The sequence below is a fragment of the Siphateles boraxobius genome, unplaced genomic scaffold (assembly GCF_051911475.1).
Source record: "Siphateles boraxobius isolate OS27281-9 unplaced genomic scaffold, OSU_SipBor_1 77, whole genome shotgun sequence".
NCBI lineage: Eukaryota > Metazoa > Chordata > Actinopteri > Cypriniformes > Leuciscidae > Siphateles > Siphateles boraxobius.
The window spans coordinates 1337468-1361132 of NW_027509205.1; the positions used below are offsets into that span (position 1 = coordinate 1337468).

A 23665-nucleotide genomic window follows, 5' to 3' on the forward strand; every position below is an offset into this window, starting at 1 on the left:
TCTTCCTTATGCCTGGAGCAGACCCTTTTACTTCTAGTGTGTGACCGTCCCCTTTAAGAACATGGGAATGATCCGAAGGGATTGTTTACTGAATTCAATTTCATCAGGCTCAACAGAGGGAGCTCTCATTTGCCTCATGAGGGGCTCAGTTTCCTCCCATTCTTGCGATGGTATAATAGACAGTACAAACTGGTCGTAAAGCAATGTCCTTGTGACAGTACTCATGCAATGCATTTTAAAAGACGCATAGTATTGTATGGTAACCGTTATCCTACTGACAAAGCAGCCTATTGTTGGACTGTCAATTTTTAATATTTCTCAATCAATCCAATAATAATAATAACAAAAACTATGGGTTAATAAAACGGCTAAGGGCTGACAGCATAGTAAACGAGGCAGAGCGAGCCAGCCAGGAGTCGAACCTAGAATCTTCTGATCCGTAGTCAGACGCTTTATCCATTGCACCACTGGCCCCCTGATCAGGTGTCCGTGAGCTTACACGCCACCTGTTGGTTTTCGACTGGGCAGAGGCCTGTGATGACATCTACTTTTTCTCATGCTATTAACAGACCTGGACCCAACATCAGGAAGGGGTCAGATGAGGGGCCTGCTACAAAAACCTTCAAGATGGAGGCCTCACATGTTGGGGATCTCAATTCTCAATTCAAATCTTAAACGTCAATTTAAAAATTTTAATGTACAGGCTTTTTTGCATGATCTATATAATAGTGATTTACAGTTGGTTTCAATTATACCTGATGTGGTTGATGCTTGGGATTATTTCAAATCTATCTTTCTAGAAATTTGTGATAAACATGCTCCTTTACGTAGATTTCGGGTGAGAGGTAGAAATAATATTTGGTTCAATCAATCCGTCTCTAATCTTATTAAGCAAAGAAACGTGGCTTGGTCTAAAGCAAAGAAAACAAATGGTGAGGAGGACTGGTCTCAATATAGATTATTACGAAATAAGTGTACAAAATTAATATAAAGTTCGAAGAGTCAGTATTATTTAAACCTGATTAATGATAACATGAATTGTCCTTCTAAATTTTGGAAATTAACGAAATCTTTTATAGGATCAAATACATCCACTAATCTTCCAAAAGTTTTAAAATTGAATCAAAGATTGATTACAGACAAGGCTGATATTGTTAATACGTTTAATAGTAATTTTATTTCAGCTGGTTTGATAACAGACAATTCCTTGGTCCTTGATGAACAGAGAACTGATGAGTTGACTAATAGTGAATCAGATTTATTTTCTTTTGCCCCTGTATTGCCGTCCCAAGTTCGTAAACTACTCCGAAATTTAGACTGTAAGAAATCAGGTGGGTCTGACCAAATTGAACCAATTTTTTAAAAATTGTCAGCAGATATTATTGCCGAACCTATTGCATCGATTTTTAATTTGAGTCTCAATCCACTAATGTAATTCCACCATCTTGGAAATCGGCTATGGTTATGCCTTTATTAAAAGGAGGCGATCCTTCCGATTTGAATAATTATCGTCCGATTTCTAAATTACCGGTTTTAGCAAAAGTTTTTGAATCTATTATAAATGATCAAATGAAAGAATATCTACTTAGTCATGATATTTACAACGCATTTCAGTCAGGATTTAGAGCGGGCCATAGTACGATAACAGCTACTACATGATTTAATTACTGCTCTCGATAATAGACAACATTGTGCTGCCTTATTTTTTTATTTGACAAAAGCGTTTGACTTAGTGGATCATGTTTTACTGTTACGGAGGCTTAAAAGTGTTGGCCTCGATAATTCGGCTGTGAGTTGGTTTAAAAATTATTTATCGGATAGAACTCAATGTGTTGCTGTAGATAATTACACCTCATCCATGGTAATAGTCAGGAAGGGTGTCCCGCAAGGTTCTTTATTGGCACCATTTCTTTTTTCTATTTTTATTAATGAATTGGGGCAGAGAATACAATCCGCAAAGCTACATTTTTATGCTGACGATACAATTATTTACTCCACTGCATCCTCTGTGTCTCAGGCTATTGAAATTCTTAAGGATTCTTTTTATACTTTTCAGCTTACTTTGTTGAAACTAAAATTAGTTTTAAATGTAAATAAAACGAAGTATATTCTTTTTACACGTAGCCGTTCTATGTCTACTGTTATGCCTATTCTGACTATTGAGGGTTTACATATAGAAAGAGTACCAACTTATAAATATGTAGGAATATGGCTCGATGAGAAGTTAGCCTTTGATGTTCACATTAATTACTTGGTGAAAAGGCTTAAACCAAGACTGGGTTTTCTTTTTCGGGAAAAAAAATGTTTTTCCTTTATAGCTAGAAAGAGAATAATACAGAGTACTATTTTACCTATTTTAGACTATGGTGATGTTGTTTACATGCATGCGTCTACATATTTATTGAAAAGGCTGGATGGCGTTTATCATGCTGCACTGCGTTTTATAACAAATTCTTGTTCACGTACTCATCATTGTTTGCTGCACAACTATTTGGGTTGGCCCTCTTTATATCAAAGAAGGAAATCCCATATGTTAGAATTTATTGTAAAGACATTGATGGGTAGACTTCCAAATTACATTACTAGTCTTCTATGTTTATGTAGAAAGAACTATAGCACTAGATCATCTAATGGGATTAAATTAGTAGTACCTAGGGTACATTCAGAGCATGGTAAATCATCTTTCTCCTACTATGCTCCATGGCTGTGGAATGAATTTGAAGCTACTGTCCCTCCTGAAACAATTCCTCCTTTGAATGTATTAAAAATTTTTACTGCAGCATACAATGATTGAATCATGCTGTTGTTTTACTTGATTTATGATGAATGTTGTGCCCTGACTTTCTGGAATGTTTTATATGTGTTTGTGTGTGATTTGTAGTGTGGCCATCTTGGCCAGGACTCCCTGGAGGAAGGGATTTCTTTTAATCTCAATGGGACCTTCCTGGAAAAATAAAGGAAATAAAATAAAATACATGTTAAGTTGTGGTGTTGTTAGGATATTACTACAGAGCCTGTGACAGTTTCTCAGTGGAAGAACTGGGATCCAGGGCCACAGACGTCTGCAAAAAACTGCTTTAAAAACCTTCGAGATGCAGGTTGGCGATCTTATTGTTTTTGTTTTCATGGCAAGTTGTGGTGTTGTTAGGATATTCCTACAGAGTCTGTGACAGTTTGTCAGTTTGCCAGGGTCGGTGACGTCTCCTCTCCTGGAGTAAAATACAAGTATTAGTGGTCTTGCTGCAAAATCGGGTAAAGGCCACAGCCAGGCTTGAGGGCAAGTCGTCAGCAGACTTTCCCTGGTGGTCTAGTGGTTAGGATTCGGCGCTCTCACCGCCGCGGCCCGGGTTCGATTCCCGGTCAGGGAATGAGTTTTTGCCCACCACCGGCGGCCGTGATTGTAAAATGGCGAAATACGAACTCAAGCGCTAACACCCTCGTCGAGAAGCAGGGCCAAGGAAAAGTTTATGTGTGAAAAAGAACTCCTTCGAGCCGGAGTTGAACCAGCGACCTAAGGATTGCCAACTTGCCACCTACAGTCCTCCGCTCTTCCAGCTGAGCTATCGAAGGCACACTGATTGGGGACAGAACCTCAACATATCAGGTTGCTGAATCTCCGCCACTGGCTAAAACTGCTACAGACATACATGCTGGTTGTTTCGATTAAGTGGTGCAAAGACAACCCGATCTTCCCATACCGGGAGTCGAACCCGGGCCGCCTGGGTGAAAACCAGGAATCCTGACCGCTAGACCATATGGGATCTTCCTTATGCCTGGAGCAGACCCTTTTACTTCTAGTGTGTGACCGTCCCCTTTAAGAACATGGGAATGATCCGAAGGGATTGTTTACTGAATTCAATTTCATCAGGCTCAACAGAGGGAGCTCTCATTTGCCTCATGAGGGGCTCAGTTTCCTCCCATTCTTGCGATGGTATAATAGACAGTACAAACTGGTCGTAAAGCAATGTCCTTGTGACAGTACTCATGCAATGCATTTTAAAAGACGCATAGTATTGTATGGTAACCGTTATCCTACTGACAAAGCAGCCTATTGTTGGACTGTCAATTTTTAATATTTCTCAATCAATCCAATAATAATAATAACAAAAACTATGGGTTAATAAAACGGCTAAGGGCTGACAGCATAGTAAACGAGGCAGAGCGAGCCAGCCAGGAGTCGAACCTAGAATCTTCTGATCCGTAGTCAGACGCTTTATCCATTGCACCACTGGCCCCCTGATCAGGTGTCCGTGAGCTTACACGCCACCTGTTGGTTTTCGACTGGGCAGAGGCCTGTGATGACATCTACTTTTTCTCATGCTATTAACAGACCTGGACCCAACATCAGGAAGGGGTCAGATGAGGGGCCTGCTACAAAAACCTTCAAGATGGAGGCCTCACATGTTGGGGATCTCAATTCTCAATTCAAATCTTAAACGTCAATTTAAAAATTTTAATGTACAGGCTTTTTTGCATGATCTATATAATAGTGATTTACAGTTGGTTTCAATTATACCTGATGTGGTTGATGCTTGGGATTATTTCAAATCTATCTTTCTAGAAATTTGTGATAAACATGCTCCTTTACGTAGATTTCGGGTGAGAGGTAGAAATAATATTTGGTTCAATCAATCCGTCTCTAATCTTATTAAGCAAAGAAACGTGGCTTGGTCTAAAGCAAAGAAAACAAATGGTGAGGAGGACTGGTCTCAATATAGATTATTACGAAATAAGTGTACAAAATTAATATAAAGTTCGAAGAGTCAGTATTATTTAAACCTGATTAATGATAACATGAATTGTCCTTCTAAATTTTGGAAATTAACGAAATCTTTTATAGGATCAAATACATCCACTAATCTTCCAAAAGTTTTAAAATTGAATCAAAGATTGATTACAGACAAGGCTGATATTGTTAATACGTTTAATAGTAATTTTATTTCAGCTGGTTTGATAACAGACAATTCCTTGGTCCTTGATGAACAGAGAACTGATGAGTTGACTAATAGTGAATCAGATTTATTTTCTTTTGCCCCTGTATTGCCGTCCCAAGTTCGTAAACTACTCCGAAATTTAGACTGTAAGAAATCAGGTGGGTCTGACCAAATTGAACCAATTTTTTAAAAATTGTCAGCAGATATTATTGCCGAACCTATTGCATCGATTTTTAATTTGAGTCTCAATCCACTAATGTAATTCCACCATCTTGGAAATCGGCTATGGTTATGCCTTTATTAAAAGGAGGCGATCCTTCCGATTTGAATAATTATCGTCCGATTTCTAAATTACCGGTTTTAGCAAAAGTTTTTGAATCTATTATAAATGATCAAATGAAAGAATATCTACTTAGTCATGATATTTACAACGCATTTCAGTCAGGATTTAGAGCGGGCCATAGTACGATAACAGCTACTACATGATTTAATTACTGCTCTCGATAATAGACAACATTGTGCTGCCTTATTTTTTTATTTGACAAAAGCGTTTGACTTAGTGGATCATGTTTTACTGTTACGGAGGCTTAAAAGTGTTGGCCTCGATAATTCGGCTGTGAGTTGGTTTAAAAATTATTTATCGGATAGAACTCAATGTGTTGCTGTAGATAATTACACCTCATCCATGGTAATAGTCAGGAAGGGTGTCCCGCAAGGTTCTTTATTGGCACCATTTCTTTTTTCTATTTTTATTAATGAATTGGGGCAGAGAATACAATCCGCAAAGCTACATTTTTATGCTGACGATACAATTATTTACTCCACTGCATCCTCTGTGTCTCAGGCTATTGAAATTCTTAAGGATTCTTTTTATACTTTTCAGCTTACTTTGTTGAAACTAAAATTAGTTTTAAATGTAAATAAAACGAAGTATATTCTTTTTACACGTAGCCGTTCTATGTCTACTGTTATGCCTATTCTGACTATTGAGGGTTTACATATAGAAAGAGTACCAACTTATAAATATGTAGGAATATGGCTCGATGAGAAGTTAGCCTTTGATGTTCACATTAATTACTTGGTGAAAAGGCTTAAACCAAGACTGGGTTTTCTTTTTCGGGAAAAAAAATGTTTTTCCTTTATAGCTAGAAAGAGAATAATACAGAGTACTATTTTACCTATTTTAGACTATGGTGATGTTGTTTACATGCATGCGTCTACATATTTATTGAAAAGGCTGGATGGCGTTTATCATGCTGCACTGCGTTTTATAACAAATTCTTGTTCACGTACTCATCATTGTTTGCTGCACAACTATTTGGGTTGGTCCTCTTTATATCAAAGAAGGAAATCCCATATGTTAGAATTTATTGTAAAGACATTGATGGGTAGACTTCCAAATTACATTACTAGTCTTCTATGTTTATGTAGAAAGAACTATAGCACTAGATCATCTAATGGGATTAAATTAGTAGTACCTAGGGTACATTCAGAGCATGGTAAATCATCTTTCTCCTACTATGCTCCATGGCTGTGGAATGAATTTCAAGCTACTGTCCCTCCTGAAACAATTCCTCCTTTGAATGTATTAAAAATTTTTACTGCAGCATACAATGATTGAATCATGCTGTTGTTTTACTTGATTTATGATGAATGTTGTGCCCTGACTTTCTGGAATGTTTTATATGTGTTTGTGTGTGATTTGTAGTGTGGCCATCTTGGCCAGGACTCCCTGGAGGAAGGGATTTCTTTTAATCTCAATGGGACCTTCCTGGAAAAATAAAGGAAATAAAATAAAATACATGTTAAGTTGTGGTGTTGTTAGGATATTACTACAGAGCCTGTGACAGTTTCTCAGTGGAAGAACTGGGATCCAGGGCCACAGACGTCTGCAAAAAACTGCTTTAAAAACCTTCGAGATGCAGGTTGGCGATCTTATTGTTTTTGTTTTCATGGCAAGTTGTGGTGTTGTTAGGATATTCCTACAGAGTCTGTGACAGTTTGTCAGTTTGCCAGGGTCGGTGACGTCTCCTCTCCTGGAGTAAAATACAAGTATTAGTGGTCTTGCTGCAAAATCGGGTAAAGGCCACAGCCAGGCTTGAGGGCAAGTCGTCAGCAGACTTTCCCTGGTGGTCTAGTGGTTAGGATTCGGCGCTCTCACCGCCGCGGCCCGGGTTCGATTCCCGGTCAGGGAATGAGTTTTTGCCCACCACCGGCGGCCGTGATTGTAAAATGGCGAAATACGAACTCAAGCGCTAACACCCTCGTCGAGAAGCAGGGCCAAGGAAAAGTTTATGTGTGAAAAAGAACTCCTTCGAGCCGGAGTTGAACCAGCGACCTAAGGATTGCCAACTTGCCACCTACAGTCCTCCGCTCTTCCAGCTGAGCTATCGAAGGCACACTGATTGGGGACAGAACCTCAACATATCAGGTTGCTGAATCTCCGCCACTGGCTAAAACTGCTACAGACATACATGCTGGTTGTTTCGATTAAGTGGTGCAAAGACAACCCGATCTTCCCATATCGGGAGTCGAAACCCGGGCCGCCTGGGTGAAAACCAGGAATCCTGACCGCTAGACCATATGGGATCTTCCTTATGCCTGGAGCAGACCTTTTACTTCTAGTGTGTGACCGTCCCCTTTAAGAACATGGGAATGATCCGAAGGGATTGTTTACTGAATTCAATTTCATCAGGCTCAACAGAGGGAGCTCTCATTTGCCTCATGAGGGGCTCAGTTTCCTCCCATTCTTGCGACGGTATAATAGACAGTACAAACTGGTCGTAAAGCAATGTCCTTGTGACAGTACTCATGCAATGCATTTTAAAAGACGCATAGTATTGTATGGTAACCGTTATCCTACTGACAAAGCAGCCTATTGTTGGACTGTCAATTTTTAATATTTCTCAATCAATCCAATAATAATAATAACAAAAACTATGGGTTAATAAAACGGCTAAGGGCTGACAGCATAGTAAACGAGGCAGAGCGAGCCAGCCAGGAGTCGAACCTAGAATCTTCTGATCCGTAGTCAGACGCTTTATCCATTGCACCACTGGCCCCCTGATCAGGTGTCCGTGAGCTTACACGCCACCTGTTGGTTTTCGACTGGGCAGAGGCCTGTGATGACATCTACTTTTTCTCATGCTATTAACAGACCTGGACCCAACATCAGGAAGGGGTCAGATGAGGGGCCTGCTACAAAAACCTTCAAGATGGAGGCCTCACATGTTGGGGATCTCAATTCTCAATTCAAATCTTAAACGTCAATTTAAAAATTTTAATGTACAGGCTTTTTTGCATGATCTATATAATAGTGATTTACAGTTGGTTTCAATTATACCTGATGTGGTTGATGCTTGGGATTATTTCAAATCTATCTTTCTAGAAATTTGTGATAAACATGCTCCTTTACGTAGATTTCTAAGAGTAGAATCATGCTGCACTGCGTTTTATAACAAATTCTTGTTCACGTACTCATCATTGTTTGCTGCACAACTATTTGGGTTGGTCCTCTTTATATCAAAGAAGGAAATCCCATATGTTAGAATTTATTGTAAAGACATTGATGGGTAGACTTCCAAATTACATTACTAGTCTTCTATGTTTATGTAGAAAGAACTATAGCACTAGATCATCTAATGGGATTAAATTAGTAGTACCTAGGGTACATTCAGAGCATGGTAAATCATCTTTCTCCTACTATGCTCCATGGCTGTGGAATGAATTTCAAGCTACTGTCCCTCCTGAAACAATTCCTCCTTTGAATGTATTAAAAATTTTTACTGCAGCATACAATGATTGAATCATGCTGTTGTTTTACTTGATTTATGATGAATGTTGTGCCCTGACTTTCTGGAATGTTTTATATGTGTTTGTGTGTGATTTGTAGTGTGGCCATCTTGGCCAGGACTCCCTGGAGGAAGGGATTTCTTTTAATCTCAATGGGACCTTCCTGGAAAAATAAAGGAAATAAAATAAAATACATGTTAAGTTGTGGTGTTGTTAGGATATTACTACAGAGCCTGTGACAGTTTCTCAGTGGAAGAACTGGGATCCAGGGCCACAGACGTCTGCAAAAAACTGCTTTAAAAACCTTCGAGATGCAGGTTGGCGATCTTATTGTTTTTGTTTTCATGGCAAGTTGTGGTGTTGTTAGGATATTCCTACAGAGTCTGTGACAGTTTGTCAGTTTGCCAGGGTCGGTGACGTCTCCTCTCCTGGAGTAAAATACAAGTATTAGTGGTCTTGCTGCAAAATCGGGTAAAGGCCACAGCCAGGCTTGAGGGCAAGTCGTCAGCAGACTTTCCCTGGTGGTCTAGTGGTTAGGATTCGGCGCTCTCACCGCCGCGGCCCGGGTTCGATTCCCGGTCAGGGAATGAGTTTTTGCCCACCACCGGCGGCCGTGATTGTAAAATGGCGAAATACGAACTCAAGCGCTAACACCCTCGTCGAGAAGCAGGGCCAAGGAAAAGTTTATGTGTGAAAAAGAACTCCTTCGAGCCGGAGTTGAACCAGCGACCTAAGGATTGCCAACTTGCCACCTACAGTCCTCCGCTCTTCCAACTGAGCTATCGAAGGCACACTGATTGGGGACAGAACCTCAACATATCAGGTTGCTGATTTCGGGTGAGAGGTAGAAATAATATTTGGTTCAATCAATCCGTCTCTAATCTTATTAAGCAAAGAAACGTGGCTTGGTCTAAAGCAAAGAAAACAAATGGTGAGGAGGACTGGTCTCAATATAGATTATTACGAAATAAGTGTACAAAATTAATATAAAGTTCGAAGAGTCAGTATTATTTAAACCTGATTAATGATAACATGAATTGTCCTTCTAAATTTTGGAAATTAACGAAATCTTTTATAGGATCAAATACATCCACTAATCTTCCAAAAGTTTTAAAATTGAATCAAAGATTGATTACAGACAAGGCTGATATTGTTAATACGTTTAATAGTAATTTTATTTCAGCTGGTTTGATAACAGACAATTCCTTGGTCCTTGATGAACAGAGAACTGATGAGTTGACTAATAGTGAATCAGATTTATTTTCTTTTGCCCCTGTATTGCCGTCCCAAGTTCGTAAACTACTCCGAAATTTAGACTGTAAGAAATCAGGTGGGTCTGACCAAATTGAACCAATTTTTTAAAAATTGTCAGCAGATATTATTGCCGAACCTATTGCATCGATTTTTAATTTGAGTCTCAATCCACTAATGTAATTCCACCATCTTGGAAATCGGCTATGGTTATGCCTTTATTAAAAGGAGGCGATCCTTCCGATTTGAATAATTATCGTCCGATTTCTAAATTACCGGTTTTAGCAAAAGTTTTTGAATCTATTATAAATGATCAAATGAAAGAATATCTACTTAGTCATGATATTTACAACGCATTTCAGTCAGGATTTAGAGCGGGCCATAGTACGATAACAGCTACTACATGATTTAATTACTGCTCTCGATAATAGACAACATTGTGCTGCCTTATTTTTTTATTTGACAAAAGCGTTTGACTTAGTGGATCATGTTTTACTGTTACGGAGGCTTAAAAGTGTTGGCCTCGATAATTCGGCTGTGAGTTGGTTTAAAAATTATTTATCGGATAGAACTCAATGTGTTGCTGTAGATAATTACACCTCATCCATGGTAATAGTCAGGAAGGGTGTCCCGCAAGGTTCTTTATTGGCACCATTTCTTTTTTCTATTTTTATTAATGAATTGGGGCAGAGAATACAATCCGCAAAGCTACATTTTTATGCTGACGATACAATTATTTACTCCACTGCATCCTCTGTGTCTCAGGCTATTGAAATTCTTAAGGATTCTTTTTATACTTTTCAGCTTACTTTGTTGAAACTAAAATTAGTTTTAAATGTAAATAAAACGAAGTATATTCTTTTTACACGTAGCCGTTCTATGTCTACTGTTATGCCTATTCTGACTATTGAGGGTTTACATATAGAAAGAGTACCAACTTATAAATATGTAGGAATATGGCTCGATGAGAAGTTAGCCTTTGATGTTCACATTAATTACTTGGTGAAAAGGCTTAAACCAAGACTGGGTTTTCTTTTTCGGGAAAAAAAATGTTTTTCCTTTATAGCTAGAAAGAGAATAATACAGAGTACTATTTTACCTATTTTAGACTATGGTGATGTTGTTTACATGCATGCGTCTACATATTTATTGAAAAGGCTGGATGGCGTTTATCATGCTGCACTGCGTTTTATAACAAATTCTTGTTCACGTACTCATCATTGTTTGCTGCACAACTATTTGGGTTGGTCCTCTTTATATCAAAGAAGGAAATCCCATATGTTAGAATTTATTGTAAAGACATTGATGGGTAGACTTCCAAATTACATTACTAGTCTTCTATGTTTATGTAGAAAGAACTATAGCACTAGATCATCTAATGGGATTAAATTAGTAGTACCTAGGGTACATTCAGAGCATGGTAAATCATCTTTCTCCTACTATGCTCCATGGCTGTGGAATGAATTTCAAGCTACTGTCCCTCCTGAAACAATTCCTCCTTTGAATGTATTAAAAATTTTTACTGCAGCATACAATGATTGAATCATGCTGTTGTTTTACTTGATTTATGATGAATGTTGTGCCCTGACTTTCTGGAATGTTTTATATGTGTTTGTGTGTGATTTGTAGTGTGGCCATCTTGGCCAGGACTCCCTGGAGGAAGGGATTTCTTTTAATCTCAATGGGACCTTCCTGGAAAAATAAAGGAAATAAAATAAAATACATGTTAAGTTGTGGTGTTGTTAGGATATTACTACAGAGCCTGTGACAGTTTCTCAGTGGAAGAACTGGGATCCCGGGCCACAGACGTCTGCAAAAAACTGCTTTAAAAACCTTCGAGATGCAGGTTGGCGATCTTATTGTTTTTGTTTTCATGGCAAGTTGTGGTGTTGTTAGGATATTCCTACAGAGTCTGTGACAGTTTGTCAGTTTGCCAGGGTCGGTGACGTCTCCTCTCCTGGAGTAAAATACAAGTATTAGTGGTCTTGCTGCAAAATCGGGTAAAGGCCACAGCCAGGCTTGAGGGCAAGTCGTCAGCAGACTTTCCCTGGTGGTCTAGTGGTTAGGATTCGGCGCTCTCACCGCCGCGGCCCGGGTTCGATTCCCGGTCAGGGAATGAGTTTTTGCCCACCACCGGCGGCCGTGATTGTAAAATGGCGAAATACGAACTCAAGCGCTAACACCCTCGTCGAGAAGCAGGGCCAAGGAAAAGTTTATGTGTGAAAAAGAACTCCTTCGAGCCGGAGTTGAACCAGCGACCTAAGGATTGCCAACTTGCCACCTACAGTCCTCCGCTCTTCCAACTGAGCTATCGAAGGCACACTGATTGGGGACAGAACCTCAACATATCAGGTTGCTGATTTCGGGTGAGAGATAGAAATAATATTTGGTTCAATCAATCCGTCTCTAATCTTATTAAGCAAAGAAACGTGGCTTGGTCTAAAGCAAAGAAAACAAATGGTGAGGAGGACTGGTCTCAATATAGATTATTACGAAATAAGTGTACAAAATTAATATAAAGTTCGAAGAGTCAGTATTATTTAAACCTGATTAATGATAACATGAATTGTCCTTCTAAATTTTGGAAATTAACGAAATCTTTTATAGGATCAAATACATCCACTAATCTTCCAAAAGTTTTAAAATTGAATCAAAGATTGATTACAGACAAGGCTGATATTGTTAATACGTTTAATAGTAATTTTATTTCAGCTGGTTTGATAACAGACAATTCCTTGGTCCTTGATGAACAGAGAACTGATGAGTTGACTAATAGTGAATCAGATTTATTTTCTTTTGCCCCTGTATTGCCGTCCCAAGTTCGTAAACTACTCCGAAATTTAGACTGTAAGAAATCAGGTGGGTCTGACCAAATTGAACCAATTTTTTAAAAATTGTCAGCAGATATTATTGCCGAACCTATTGCATCGATTTTTAATTTGAGTCTATCCACTAATGTAATTCCACCATCTTGGAAATCGGCTATGGTTATGCCTTTATTAAAAGGAGGCGATCCTTCCGATTTGAATAATTATCGTCCGATTTCTAAATTACCGGTTTTAGCAAAAGTTTTTGAATCTATTATAAATGATCAAATGAAAGAATATCTACTTAGTCATGATATTTACAACGCATTTCAGTCAGGATTTAGAGCGGGCCATAGTACGATAACAGCTACTACATGATTTAATTACTGCTCTCGATAATAGACAACATTGTGCTGCCTTATTTTTTTATTTGACAAAAGCGTTTGACTTAGTGGATCATGTTTTACTGTTACGGAGGCTTAAAAGTGTTGGCCTCGATAATTCGGCTGTGAGTTGGTTTAAAAATTATTTATCGGATAGAACTCAATGTGTTGCTGTAGATAATTACACCTCATCCATGGTAATAGTCAGGAAGGGTGTCCCGCAAGGTTCTTTATTGGCACCATTTCTTTTTTCTATTTTTATTAATGAATTGGGGCAGAGAATACAATCCGCAAAGCTACATTTTTATGCTGACGATACAATTATTTACTCCACTGCATCCTCTGTGTCTCAGGCTATTGAAATTCTTAAGGATTCTTTTTATACTTTTCAGCTTACTTTGTTGAAACTAAAATTAGTTTTAAATGTAAATAAAACGAAGTATATTCTTTTTACACGTAGCCGTTCTATGTCTACTGTTATGCCTATTCTGACTATTGAGGGTTTACATATAGAAAGAGTACCAACTTATAAATATGTAGGAATATGGCTCGATGAGAAGTTAGCCTTTGATGTTCACATTAATTACTTGGTGAAAAGGCTTAAACCAAGACTGGGTTTTCTTTTTCGGGAAAAAAAATGTTTTTCCTTTATAGCTAGAAAGAGAATAATACAGAGTACTATTTTACCTATTTTAGACTATGGTGATGTTGTTTACATGCATGCGTCTAAATATTTATTGAAAAGGCTGGATGGCGTTTATCATGCTGCACTGCGTTTTATAACAAATTCTTGTTCACGTACTCATCATTGTTTGCTGCACAACTATTTGGGTTGGTCCTCTTTATATCAAAGAAGGAAATCCCATATGTTAGAATTTATTGTAAAGACATTGATGGGTAGACTTCCAAATTACATTACTAGTCTTCTATGTTTATGTAGAAAGAACTATAGCACTAGATCATCTAATGGGATTAAATTAGTAGTACCTAGGGTACATTCAGAGCATGGTAAATCATCTTTCTCCTACTATGCTCCATGGCTGTGGAATGAATTTCAAGCTACTGTCCCTCCTGAAACAATTCCTCCTTTGAATGTATTAAAAATTTTTACTGCAGCATACAATGATTGAATCATGCTGTTGTTTTACTTGATTTATGATGAATGTTGTGCCCTGACTTTCTGGAATGTTTTATATGTGTTTGTGTGTGATTTGTAGTGTGGCCATCTTGGCCAGGACTCCCTGGAGGAAGGGATTTCTTTTAATCTCAATGGGACCTTCCTGGAAAAATAAAGGAAATAAAATAAAATACATGTTAAGTTGTGGTGTTGTTAGGATATTACTACAGAGCCTGTGACAGTTTCTCAGTGGAAGAACTGGGATCCAGGGCCACAGACGTCTGCAAAAAACTGCTTTAAAAACCTTCGAGATGCAGGTTGGCGATCTTATTGTTTTTGTTTTCATGGCAAGTTGTGGTGTTGTTAGGATATTCCTACAGAGTCTGTGACAGTTTGTCAGTTTGCCAGGGTCGGTGACGTCTCCTCTCCTGGAGTAAAATACAAGTATTAGTGGTCTTGCTGCAAAATCGGGTAAAGGCCACAGCCAGGCTTGAGGGCAAGTCGTCAGCAGACTTTCCCTGGTGGTCTAGTGGTTAGGATTCGGCGCTCTCACCGCCGCGGCCCGGGTTCGATTCCCGGTCAGGGAATGAGTTTTTGCCCACCACCGGCGGCCGTGATTGTAAAATGGCGAAATACGAACTCAAGCGCTAACACCCTCGTCGAGAAGCAGGGCCAAGGAAAAGTTTATGTGTGAAAAAGAACTCCTTCGAGCCGGAGTTGAACCAGCGACCTAAGGATTGCCAACTTGCCACCTACAGTCCTCCGCTCTTCCAGCTGAGCTATCGAAGGCACACTGATTGGGGACAGAATCTCAACATATCAGGTTGCTGAATCTCCGCCACTGGCTAAAACTGCTACAGACATACATGCTGGTTGTTTCGATTAAGTGATGCAAAGACAACCCGATCTTCCCATACCGGGAGTCGAACCCGGGCCGCCTGGGTGAAAACCAGGAATCCTGACCGCTAGACCATATGGGATCTTCCTTATGCCTGGAGCAGACCCTTTTACTTCTAGTGTGTGACCGTCCCCTTTAAGAACATGGGAATGATCCGAAGGGATTGTTTACTGAATTCAATTTCATCAGGCTCAACAGAGGGAGCTCTCATTTGCCTCATGAGGGGCTCAGTTTCCTCCCATTCTTGCGATGGTATAATAGACAGTACAAACTGGTCGTAAAGCAATGTCCTTGTGACAGTACTCATGCAATGCATTTTAAAAGACGCATAGTATTGTATGGTAACCGTTATCCTACTGACAAAGCAGCCTATTGTTGGACTGTCAATTTTTAATATTTCTCAATCAATCCAATAATAATAATAACAAAAACTATGGGTTAATAAAACGGCTAAGGGCTGACAGCATAGTAAACGAGGCAGAGCGAGCCAGCCAGGAGTCGAACCTAGAATCTTCTGATCCGTAGTCAGACGCTTTATCCATTGCACCACTGGCCCCCTGATCAGGTGTCCGTGAGTTTACACGCCACCTGTTGGTTTTCGACTGGGCAGAGGCCTGTGATGACATCTACTTTTTCTCATGCTATTAACAGACCTGGACCCAACATCAGGAAGGGGTCAGATGAGGGGCCTGCTACAAAAACCTTCAAGATGGAGGCCTCACATGTTGGGGATCTCAATTCTCAATTCAAATCTTAAACGTCAATTTAAAAATTTTAATGTACAGGCTTTTTTGCATGATCTATATAATAGTGATTTACAGTTGGTTTCAATTATACCTGATGTGGTTGATGCTTGGGATTATTTCAAATCTATCTTTCTAGAAATTTGTGATAAACATGCTCCTTTACGTAGATTTCGGGTGAGAGGTAGAAATAATATTTGGTTCAATCAATCCGTCTCTAATCTTATTAAGCAAAGAAACGTGGCTTGGTCTAAAGCAAAGAAAACAAATGGTGAGGAGGACTGGTCTCAATATAGATTATTACGAAATAAGTGTACAAAATTAATATAAAGTTCGAAGAGTCAGTATTATTTAAACCTGATTAATGATAACATGAATTGTCCTTCTAAATTTTGGAAATTAACGAAATCTTTTATAGGATCAAATACATCCACTAATCTTCCAAAAGTTTTAAAATTGAATCAAAGATTGATTACAGACAAGGCTGATATTGTTAATACGTTTAATAGTAATTTTATTTCAGCTGGTTTGATAACAGACAATTCCTTGGTCCTTGATGAACAGAGAACTGATGAGTTGACTAATAGTGAATCAGATTTATTTTCTTTTGCCCCTGTATTGCCGTCCCAAGTTCGTAAACTACTCCGAAATTTAGACTGTAAGAAATCAGGTGGGTCTGACCAAATTGAACCAATTTTTTAAAAATTGTCAGCAGATATTATTGCCGAACCTATTGCATCGATTTTTAATTTGAGTCTCAATCCACTAATGTAATTCCACCATCTTGGAAATCGGCTATGGTTATGCCTTTATTAAAAGGAGGCGATCCTTCCGATTTGAATAATTATCGTCCGATTTCTAAATTACCGGTTTTAGCAAAAGTTTTTGAATCTATTATAAATGATCAAATGAAAGAATATCTACTTAGTCATGATATTTACAACGCATTTCAGTCAGGATTTAGAGCGGGCCATAGTACGATAACAGCTACTACATGATTTAATTACTGCTCTCGATAATAGACAACATTGTGCTGCCTTATTTTTTTATTTGACAAAAGCGTTTGACTTAGTGGATCATGTTTTACTGTTACGGAGGCTTAAAAGTGTTGGCCTCGATAATTCGGCTGTGAGTTGGTTTAAAAATTATTTATCGGATAGAACTCAATGTGTTGCTGTAGATAATTACACCTCATCCATGGTAATAGTCAGGAAGGGTGTCCCGCAAGGTTCTTTATTGGCACCATTTCTTTTTTCTATTTTTATTAATGAATTGGGGCAGAGAATACAATCCGCAAAGCTACATTTTTATGCTGACGATACAATTATTTACTCCACTGCATCCTCTGTGTCTCAGGCTATTGAAATTCTTAAGGATTCTTTTTATACTTTTCAGCTTACTTTGTTGAAACTAAAATTAGTTTTAAATGTAAATAAAACGAAGTATATTCTTTTTACACGTAGCCGTTCTATGTCTACTGTTATGCCTATTCTGACTATTGAGGGTTTACATATAGAAAGAGTACCAACTTATAAATATGTAGGAATATGGCTCGATGAGAAGTTAGCCTTTGATGTTCACATTAATTACTTGGTGAAAAGGCTTAAACCAAGACTGGGTTTTCTTTTTCGGGAAAAAAAATGTTTTTCCTTTATAGCTAGAAAGAGAATAATACAGAGTACTATTTTACCTATTTTAGACTATGGTGATGTTGTTTACATGCATGCGTCTACATATTTATTGAAAAGGCTGGATGGCGTTTATCATGCTGCACTGCGTTTTATAACAAATTCTTGTTCACGTACTCATCATTGTTTGCTGCACAACTATTTGGGTTGGTCCTCTTTATATCAAAGAAGGAAATCCCATATGTTAGAATTTATTGTAAAGACATTGATGGGTAGACTTCCAAATTACATTACTAGTCTTCTATGTTTATGTAGAAAGAACTATAGCACTAGATCATCTAATGGGATTAAATTAGTAGTACCTAGGGTACATTCAGAGCATGGTAAATCATCTTTCTCCTACTATGCTCCATGGCTGTGGAATGAATTTCAAGCTACTGTCCCTCCTGAAACAATTCCTCCTTTGAATGTATTAAAAATTTTTACTGCAGCATACAATGATTGAATCATGCTGTTGTTTTACTTGATTTATGATGAATGTTGTGCCCTGACTTTCTGGAATGTTTTATATGTGTTTGTGTGTGATTTGTAGTGTGGCCATCTTGGCCAGGACTCCCTGGAGGAAGGGATTTCTTTTAATCTCAATGGGACCTTCCTGGAAAAATAAAGGAAATAAAATAAAATACATGTTAAGTTGTGGTGTTGTTAGGATATTACTACAGAGCCTGTGACAGTTTCTCAGTGGAAGAACTGGGATCCCGGGCCACAGACGTCTGCAAAAAACTGCTTTAAAAACCTTCGAGATGCAGGTTGGCGATCTTATTGTTTTTGTTTTCATGGCAAGTTGTGGTGTTGTTAGGATATTCCTACAGAGTCTGTGACAGTTTGTCAGTTTGCCAGGGTCGGTGACGTCTCCTCTCCTGGAGTAAAATACAAGTATTAGTGGTCTTGCTGCAAAATCGGGTAAAGGCCACAGCCAGGCTTGAGGGCAAGTCGTCAGCAGACTTTCCCTGGTGGTCTAGTGGTTAGGATTCGGCGCTCTCACCGCCGCGGCCCGGGTTCAATTCCCGGTCAGGGAATGAGTTTTTGCCCACAACCGGCGGTCGTGATTGTAAAATGGCGAAATATGAACTCAAGCGCTAACACCCTCGTCGAGAAGCAGGGCCAAGGAAAAGTTTATGTGTGAAAAAGAACTCCTTCGAGCCGGAGTTGAACCAGCGACCTAAGGATTGCCAACTTGCCACCTACAGTCCTCCGCTCTTCCAGCTGAGCTATCGAAGGCACACTGATTGGGGACAGAACCTCAACATATCAGGTTGCTGAATCTCCGCCACTGGCTAAAACTGCTACAGACATACATGCTGGTTGTTTCGATTAAGTGATGCAAAGACAACCCGATCTTCCCATACCGGGAGTCGAACCCGGGCCGCCTGGGTGAAAACCAGGAATCCTGACCGCTAGACCATATGGGATCTTCCTTATGCCTGGAGCAGACCCTTTTACTTCTAGTGTGTGACCGTCCCCTTTAAGAACATGGGAATGATCCGAAGGGATTGTTTACTGAATTCAATTTCATCAGGCTCAACAGAGGGAGCTCTCATTTGCCTCATGAGGGGCTCAGTTTCCTCCCATTCTTGCGATGGTATAATAGACAGTACAAACTGGTCGTAAAGCAATGTCCTTGTGACAGTACTCATGCAATGCATTTTAAAAGACGCATAGTATTGTATGGTAACCGTTATCCTACTGACAAAGCAGCCTATTGTTGGACTGTCAATTTTTAATATTTCTCAATCAATCCAATAATAATAATAACAAAAACTATGGGTTAATAAAACGGCTAAGGGCTGACAGCATAGTAAACGAGGCAGAGCGAGCCAGCCAGGAGTCGAACCTAGAATCTTCTGATCCGTAGTCAGACGCTTTATCCATTGCACCACTGGCCCCCTGATCAGGTGTCCGTGAGCTTACACGCCACCTGTTGGTTTTCGACTGGGCAGAGGCCTGTGATGACATCTACTTTTTCTCATGCTATTAACAGACCTGGACCCAACATCAGGAAGGGGTCAGATGAGGGGCCTGCTACAAAAACCTTCAAGATGGAGGCCTCACATGTTGGGGATCTCAATTCTCAATTCAAATCTTAAACGTCAATTTAAAAATTTTAATGTACAGGCTTTTTTGCATGATCTATATAATAGTGATTTACAGTTGGTTTCAATTATACCTGATGTGGTTGATGCTTGGGATTATTTCAAATCTATCTTTCTAGAAATTTGTGATAAACATGCTCCTTTACGTAGATTTCGGGTGAGAGGTAGAAATAATATTTGGTTCAATCAATCCGTCTCTAATCTTATTAAGCAAAGAAACGTGGCTTGGTCTAAAGCAAAGAAAACAAATGGTGAGGAGGACTGGTCTCAATATAGATTATTACGAAATAAGTGTACAAAATTAATATAAAGTTCGAAGAGTCAGTATTATTTAAACCTGATTAATGATAACATGAATTGTCCTTCTAAATTTTGGAAATTAACGAAATCTTTTATAGGATCAAATACATCCACTAATCTTCCAAAAGTTTTAAAATTGAATCAAAGATTGATTACAGACAAGGCTGATATTGTTAATACGTTTAATAGTAATTTTATTTCAGCTGGTTTGATAACAGACAATTCCTTGGTCCTTGATGAACAGAGAACTGATGAGTTGACTAATAGTGAATCAGATTTATTTTCTTTTGCCCCTGTATTGCCGTCCCAAGTTCGTAAACTACTCCGAAATTTAGACTGTAAGAAATCAGGTGGGTCTGACCAAATTGAACCAATTTTTTAAAAATTGTCAGCAGATATTATTGCCGAACCTATTGCATCGATTTTTAATTTGAGTCTCAATCCACTAATGTAATTCCACCATCTTGGAAATCGGCTATGGTTATGCCTTTATTAAAAGGAGGCGATCCTTCCGATTTGAATAATTATCGTCCGATTTCTAAATTACCGGTTTTAGCAAAAGTTTTTGAATCTATTATAAATGATCAAATGAAAGAATATCTACTTAGTCATGATATTTACAACGCATTTCAGTCAGGATTTAGAGCGGGCCATAGTACGATAACAGCTACTACATGATTTAATTACTGCTCTCGATAATAGACAACATTGTGCTGCCTTATTTTTTTATTTGACAAAAGCGTTTGACTTAGTGGATCATGTTTTACTGTTACGGAGGCTTAAAAGTGTTGGCCTCGATAATTCGGCTGTGAGTTGGTTTAAAAATTATTTATCGGATAGAACTCAATGTGTTGCTGTAGATAATTACACCTCATCCATGGTAATAGTCAGGAAGGGTGTCCCGCAAGGTTCTTTATTGGCACCATTTCTTTTTTCTATTTTTATTAATGAATTGGGGCAGAGAATACAATCCGCAAAGCTACATTTTTATGCTGACGATACAATTATTTACTCCACTGCATCCTCTGTGTCTCAGGCTATTGAAATTCTTAAGGATTCTTTTTATACTTTTCAGCTTACTTTGTTGAAACTAAAATTAGTTTTAAATGTAAATAAAACGAAGTATATTCTTTTTACACGTAGCCGTTCTATGTCTACTGTTATGCCTATTCTGACTGTTGAGGGTTTACATATAGAAAGAGTACCAACTTATAAATATGTAGGAATATGGCTCGATGAGAAGTTAGCCTTTGATGTTCACATTAATTACTTGGTGAAAAGGCTTAAACCAAGACTGGGTTTTCTTTTTCGGGAAAAAAAATGTTTTTCCTTTATAGCTAGAAAGAGAATAATACAGAGTACTATTTTACCTATTTTAGACTATGGTGATGTTGTTTACATGCATGCGTCTACATATTTATTGAAAAGGCTGGATGGCGTTTATCATGCTGCACTGCGTTTTATAACAAATTCTTGTTCACGTACTCATCATTGTTTGCTGCACAACTATTTGGGTTGGTCCTCTTTATATCAAAGAAGGAAATCCCATATGTTAGAATTTATTGTAAAGACATTGATGGGTAGACTTCCAAATTACATTACTAGTCTTCTATGTTTATGTAGAAAGAACTATAGCACTAGATCATCTAATGGGATTAAATTAGTAGTACCTAGGGTACATTCAGAGCATGGTAAATCATCTTTCTCCTACTATGCTCCATGGCTGTGGAATGAATTTGAAGCTACTGTCCCTCCTGAAACAATTCCTCCTTTGAATGTATTAAAATTTTTTACTGCAGCATACAATGATTGAATCATGCTGTTGTTTTACTTGATTTATGATGAATGTTGTGCCCTGACTTTCTGGAATGTTTTATATGTGTTTGTGTGTGATTTGTAGTGTGGCCATCTTGGCCAGGACTCCCTGGAGGAAGGGATTTCTTTTAATCTCAATGGGACCTTCCTGGAAAAATAAAGGAAATAAAATAAAATACATGTTAAGTTGTGGTGTTGTTAGGATATTACTACAGAGCCTGTGACAGTTTCTCAGTGGAAGAACTGGGATCCAGGGCCACAGACGTCTGCAAAAAACTGCTTTAAAAACCTTCGAGATGCAGGTTGGCGATCTTATTGTTTTTGTTTTCATGGCAAGTTGTGGTGTTGTTAGGATATTCCTACACAGTCTGTGACAGTTTGTCAGTTTGCCAGGGTCGGTGACGTCTCCTCTCCTGGAGTAAAATACAAGTATTAGTGGTCTTGCTGCAAAATCGGGTAAAGGCCACAGCCAGGCTTGAGGGCAAGTCGTCAGCAGACTTTCCCTGGTGGTCTAGTGGTTAGGATTCGGCGCTCTCACCGCCGCGGCCCGGGTTCGATTCCCGGTCAGGGAATGAGTTTTTGCCCACCACCGGCGGCCGTGATTGTAAAATGGCGAAATACGAACTCAAGCGCTAACACCCTCGTCGAGAAGCAGGGCCAAGGAAAAGTTTATGTGTGAAAAAGAACTCCTTCGAGCCGGAGTTGAACCAGCGACCTAAGGATTGCCAACTTGCCACCTACAGTCCTCCGCTCTTCCAGCTGAGCTATCGAAGGCACACTGATTGGGGACAGAACCTCAACATATCAGGTTGCTTAATCTCCGCCACTGGCTAAAACTGCTACAGAGATACATGCTGGTTGTTTCGATTAAGTGGTGCAAAGACAACCCGATCTTCCCATACCGGGAGTCGAACCCGGGCCGCCTGGGTGAAAACCAGGAATCCTGACCGCTAGACCATATGGGATCTTCCTTATGCCTGGAGCAGACCCTTTTACTTCTAGTGTGTGACCGTCCCCTTTAAGAACATGGGAATGATCCGAAGGGATTGTTTACTGAATTCAATTTCATCAGGCTCAACAGAGGGAGCTCTCATTTGCCTCATGAGGGGCTCAGTTTCCTCCCATTCTTGCGATGGTATAATAGACAGTACAAACTGGTCGTAAAGCAATGTCCTTGTGACAGTACTCATGCAATGCATTTTAAAAGACGCATAGTATTGTATGGTAACCGTTATCCTACTGACAAAGCAGCCTATTGTTGGACTGTCAATTTTTAATATTTCTCAATCAATCCAATAATAATAATAACAAAAACTATGGGTTAATAAAACGGCTAAGGGCTGACAGCATAGTAAACGAGGCAGAGCGAGCCAGCCGGGAGTCGAACCTAGAATCTTCTGATCCGTAGTCAGACGCTTTATCCATTGCATCACTGGCCCCCTGATCAGGTGTCCGTGAGCTTACACGCCACCTGTTGGTTTTCGACTGGGCAGAGGCCTGTGATGACATCTACTTTTTCTCATGCTATTAACAGACCTGGACCCAACATCAGGAAGGGGTCAGATGAGGGGCCTGCTACAAAAACCTTCAAGATGGAGGCCTCACATGTTGGGGATCTCAATTCTCAATTCAAATCTTAAACGTCAATTTAAAAATTTTAATGTACAGGCTTTTTTGCATGATCTATATAATAGTGATTTACAGTTGGTTTCAATTATACCTGATGTGGTTGATGCTTGGGATTATTTCAAATCTATCTTTCTAGAAATTTGTGATAAACATGCTCCTTTACGTAGATTTCGGGTGAGAGGTAGAAATAATATTTGGTTCAATCAATCCGTCTC

At 39.0% G+C, this 23665-nt stretch overlaps 19 non-coding genes across 19 annotated transcripts; 7 read left to right on the top strand and 12 right to left on the bottom strand.

Moving 5' to 3' along the window:
• The first annotated feature begins 3296 nt into the window (after window positions 1-3296).
• On the top strand, window positions 3297-3368 carry trnae-cuc (transfer RNA glutamic acid (anticodon CUC)). The gene has a single exon. It is a non-coding gene; the product is annotated as a tRNA-Glu (tRNA).
• Window positions 3369-3483: 115 nt separating this feature from the next.
• On the bottom strand, window positions 3484-3570 carry trnay-gua (transfer RNA tyrosine (anticodon GUA)). The gene is given in 2 exon segments: window positions 3484-3519; window positions 3534-3570. It is a non-coding gene; the product is annotated as a tRNA-Tyr (tRNA).
• Window positions 3571-3689: 119 nt separating this feature from the next.
• Window positions 3690-3761, bottom strand: trnae-uuc (transfer RNA glutamic acid (anticodon UUC)). Its single transcript has one exon. It is a non-coding gene; the product is annotated as a tRNA-Glu (tRNA).
• Window positions 3762-7057: 3296 nt separating this feature from the next.
• trnae-cuc (transfer RNA glutamic acid (anticodon CUC)) lies at window positions 7058-7129 on the top strand. The gene has a single exon. It is a non-coding gene; the product is annotated as a tRNA-Glu (tRNA).
• A 115-nt stretch (window positions 7130-7244) lies between these two features.
• trnay-gua (transfer RNA tyrosine (anticodon GUA)) lies at window positions 7245-7331 on the bottom strand. The gene is given in 2 exon segments: window positions 7245-7280; window positions 7295-7331. It is a non-coding gene; the product is annotated as a tRNA-Tyr (tRNA).
• Window positions 7332-7450: 119 nt separating this feature from the next.
• Window positions 7451-7523, bottom strand: trnae-uuc (transfer RNA glutamic acid (anticodon UUC)). Its single transcript has one exon. It is a non-coding gene; the product is annotated as a tRNA-Glu (tRNA).
• Window positions 7524-9241: 1718 nt separating this feature from the next.
• On the top strand, window positions 9242-9313 carry trnae-cuc (transfer RNA glutamic acid (anticodon CUC)). Its single transcript has one exon. It is a non-coding gene; the product is annotated as a tRNA-Glu (tRNA).
• Window positions 9314-9428: 115 nt separating this feature from the next.
• On the bottom strand, window positions 9429-9515 carry trnay-gua (transfer RNA tyrosine (anticodon GUA)). Its single transcript is given in 2 exon segments — window positions 9429-9464; window positions 9479-9515. It is a non-coding gene; the product is annotated as a tRNA-Tyr (tRNA).
• A 2506-nt stretch (window positions 9516-12021) lies between these two features.
• On the top strand, window positions 12022-12093 carry trnae-cuc (transfer RNA glutamic acid (anticodon CUC)). The gene has a single exon. It is a non-coding gene; the product is annotated as a tRNA-Glu (tRNA).
• Window positions 12094-12208: 115 nt separating this feature from the next.
• On the bottom strand, window positions 12209-12295 carry trnay-gua (transfer RNA tyrosine (anticodon GUA)). The gene is given in 2 exon segments: window positions 12209-12244; window positions 12259-12295. It is a non-coding gene; the product is annotated as a tRNA-Tyr (tRNA).
• A 2504-nt stretch (window positions 12296-14799) lies between these two features.
• Window positions 14800-14871, top strand: trnae-cuc (transfer RNA glutamic acid (anticodon CUC)). Its single transcript has one exon. It is a non-coding gene; the product is annotated as a tRNA-Glu (tRNA).
• Window positions 14872-14986: 115 nt separating this feature from the next.
• trnay-gua (transfer RNA tyrosine (anticodon GUA)) lies at window positions 14987-15073 on the bottom strand. Its single transcript is given in 2 exon segments — window positions 14987-15022; window positions 15037-15073. It is a non-coding gene; the product is annotated as a tRNA-Tyr (tRNA).
• Window positions 15074-15192: 119 nt separating this feature from the next.
• Window positions 15193-15264, bottom strand: trnae-uuc (transfer RNA glutamic acid (anticodon UUC)). Its single transcript has one exon. It is a non-coding gene; the product is annotated as a tRNA-Glu (tRNA).
• A 3296-nt stretch (window positions 15265-18560) lies between these two features.
• Window positions 18561-18632, top strand: trnae-cuc (transfer RNA glutamic acid (anticodon CUC)). The gene has a single exon. It is a non-coding gene; the product is annotated as a tRNA-Glu (tRNA).
• Window positions 18633-18747: 115 nt separating this feature from the next.
• trnay-gua (transfer RNA tyrosine (anticodon GUA)) lies at window positions 18748-18834 on the bottom strand. The gene is given in 2 exon segments: window positions 18748-18783; window positions 18798-18834. It is a non-coding gene; the product is annotated as a tRNA-Tyr (tRNA).
• Window positions 18835-18953: 119 nt separating this feature from the next.
• Window positions 18954-19025, bottom strand: trnae-uuc (transfer RNA glutamic acid (anticodon UUC)). The gene has a single exon. It is a non-coding gene; the product is annotated as a tRNA-Glu (tRNA).
• A 3296-nt stretch (window positions 19026-22321) lies between these two features.
• On the top strand, window positions 22322-22393 carry trnae-cuc (transfer RNA glutamic acid (anticodon CUC)). The gene has a single exon. It is a non-coding gene; the product is annotated as a tRNA-Glu (tRNA).
• A 115-nt stretch (window positions 22394-22508) lies between these two features.
• trnay-gua (transfer RNA tyrosine (anticodon GUA)) lies at window positions 22509-22595 on the bottom strand. The gene is given in 2 exon segments: window positions 22509-22544; window positions 22559-22595. It is a non-coding gene; the product is annotated as a tRNA-Tyr (tRNA).
• Window positions 22596-22714: 119 nt separating this feature from the next.
• On the bottom strand, window positions 22715-22786 carry trnae-uuc (transfer RNA glutamic acid (anticodon UUC)). The gene has a single exon. It is a non-coding gene; the product is annotated as a tRNA-Glu (tRNA).
• Window positions 22787-23665: the final 879 nt, after the last annotated feature.